The sequence below is a fragment of the Kryptolebias marmoratus genome, linkage group LG13 (assembly GCF_001649575.2).
Source record: "Kryptolebias marmoratus isolate JLee-2015 linkage group LG13, ASM164957v2, whole genome shotgun sequence".
Classification (NCBI taxonomy): Eukaryota; Metazoa; Chordata; class Actinopteri; order Cyprinodontiformes; family Rivulidae; genus Kryptolebias; species Kryptolebias marmoratus.
Window position 1 is genome coordinate 5,269,939 of NC_051442.1, and position 2,612 is coordinate 5,272,550.

Sequence of the window (2,612 nt, forward strand, 5' to 3'; positions counted from 1 at the left end):
CCCCCCCCCATGGCGTGTTGATTTCACTTTTGATCAACAAAAGTCATCCATGGTTTTCAGCGGCAATAATGGGGACTAACTGATTGGAAAAGGTGGGTGGAGCCTAATCAGGCCGATCAATCAGAATTATCTTAGCTTCCTTTTACAGATTAGTGGCAGCCTCTTTAGCTCCTGTTTTCATAAGTTCCTTCTGTATGAAACCAGCTGATGTTTTAATTTAGACTTAGCAGAGAGTTTCTTGTCGTCGAGATGTTGGGAGTCTGTCTTTACGTCCATCTTGTGACGATGCGTTCGTCTGTGCAGAACAGAGGGGATTGTGGGTCACCGTACAAAACGCTGCACTTCTACGTTAGCCTTGAAGTTGCTTCCCAGTTTTATTTTTTACCTCATGAAAGTTATCTGCCTTTCATAGTTTTTTATAGCTTTCATTTGTCGGATTCTGAGTCACGCTTTTAACTTGGAGTCATCCGGGCTTCGGTCACACCGCTCTGCTCTGCCTTAGAGTCCTAAATGGTGGACCAGAAGCCGGTCCGCTGACCTTCCCGCGTCGTTTCCGACGTCTTCCCGAGCTTTACTCATCCGCTGACTCAGTCGCCTTTTCATCCAAACTGAAAAGAGTTGAAGGACCCTCGTGGCTCGCAGTCTGAAGGTGAAACATCCTTCGTGTTTGGTGAGTCACAGCCGGTAGGGTTTTTATTCATCCCTACAATCAGGCTGTCCTTGAACGCAGCATTTGGAAGCTCTGGTATGAAGTGGTGGACGCAGGAGACAAATTCAGCCGAAAACGCTTCAAAAAAAGAAAACCCGAAGAAAACCCTTTTTTGATAATGGGACTAAACAACCAAAGAAAGAAACAGTGAAACACATTGCGGTAAATACTAAACTGACAACGATAAAACACAATGATCTGACAGGAAACAGGAAACCAGGGAGCGAGACACGCAGGCTGCAGGTGAGGCGTTCAGGTGCCAGGAGGAAAACACAGCGCTAAAGGTGAGTTTCTGTCCACGAAATAAGTTTTCTTTTTGAGTCTTCTCCTCCACATACAAACAGCTTCAGGTGTTTTAGCTTTTTTTTGTTTTTGTCTTTTCAGCAAACTTCCTCCATTTTTGTCTTCGTATGCTACTTTTAGCTTTTTAGCTACTGTTCTGCTATGTGTAGCTTTTAGAAAACCATTTGGTATTTTTAGCTTTTAGCTACTTCTAGATTTTACTAGTCTTTTGACACTTTTAGAACCTAACTAGCTTTTTCATAGTTTTAGCTTTAGCTAGCTTTTTGACACTTTCAGCTAGCCTTTTGCTAATTTTAGCTACTTTTTTTACAATATAAACTAGACTTTTGCTACTTATAGTCATTAGCCAGCTCTTGGCTACTTTTCCATTTCAGCTAGCATTTTGATCATTTTACCTCGCTTTTTGCTGCATTTAGTTTTTAGCTGTCTTATTGCTACTTTTAGCTTCTAGCTAACCTTTTCCTTTTTGTAGTTGGAATTGTGAGATTTTTAGCTAGTGTTTTGACACTTCAGCTTGCTTTTAGCTACTATTTTGCTACTGTTAGCAATAATTTTTCTATCTATCATTTGCCAGTCTTTTGATAGTTTGAGCTTTTAACTAACTATTTGTTACTTTTAGCTTCTAAGTGGCCTTTTATCACTTTTAGATCGCATTTTGGTACTTTTAACTTTTAGCTCACTTTCAGCTCCCCAATTAGCTAATTGCTACTCTAAGCTATCCTTTTGCTACTTTTAACTTCTAGCTAATCTTTTCCTTTTTGTAGTTAGAATTCTGCTACTGTTAGCAAAAATTTTGCTATCTATAGTCATTAGCCAGCCATATATTACATTTAGCTTCTAGCTGGCTTTTTGCTACTTTGAACTTTTAGCTCCCCATCTGCTACTTTAACGAGCTATTTGCTACTCCAAGCTAGCGCTTTGCTACTTTCAGCTTCTAGCTATCATGTTTGTAGCTTCTAGCGGCCATATTTGTTTATCTAACCGGACAAGAGCCATTTCAGGTCAGTCACGTGACTCGAGCTTAGGTGTTTTGTTTACATTGAGCGCTACCCACGTTTCAGAATTCTGTGGCAGTTCATCTGGAGAAAACTGTACCGTTTTCTGACGCTCCGGAGAGCCTTTTCAAGGTTCATATTCGATATTTAGCCTTTTAATAAAGATTAGATCTTCTCCGGACTCCTTTCTCCGCCTCTTCCTCTCTCCCCTCAGTCTTCCTCTCTCTCTCTCTCCTCGCTGCCCACCGATGTCTCTCTACCAGCGGAGGGGTGGAGGCTGACGGCCGTCACTTCTCTCGTCTTTATTTTTTTATTTTTATTTATTTTTTTATTTTCCTCTCTGGATGGCTGAGGGGGGAAGAAGGGCTGAATTCAGCGGCTCTCCTCTCCTCTGGTTGCCGGGGACTATCGCAGCATCAGCCGGGGAGAGGGGGGGGCGGGAGAGAAGCTTTTCGTGGGAAATGAGCGGAGGTGCGATTATTGATCAGCTGCGCCAGGTAAGCACCTTTCGCCCCCTGCTCGCGCGCACACGGGGGGAGCACGCGCGCGCGGCTCCCGGTGGCGATGATCGCCTGTTAACATGTAATCATCTGTTAGATGGGGGG

General features: G+C 43.1%; 1 protein-coding gene across 1 annotated transcript in view; it reads left to right on the forward strand.

Annotated features, from left to right (window-relative positions):
• Window positions 1–1,826: 1,826 nt before the first annotated feature.
• Window positions 1,827–2,612, forward strand: part of kcnj6 (potassium inwardly rectifying channel subfamily J member 6) — a 14,869-nt gene continuing 14,083 nt past the window's right edge. The window contains exon 1 of the mRNA XM_017419864.3: window positions 1,827–2,504. The gene's annotated coding sequence lies outside the window, so the exon portion shown is untranslated. The remainder of the gene's footprint in view (window positions 2,505–2,612) is intronic.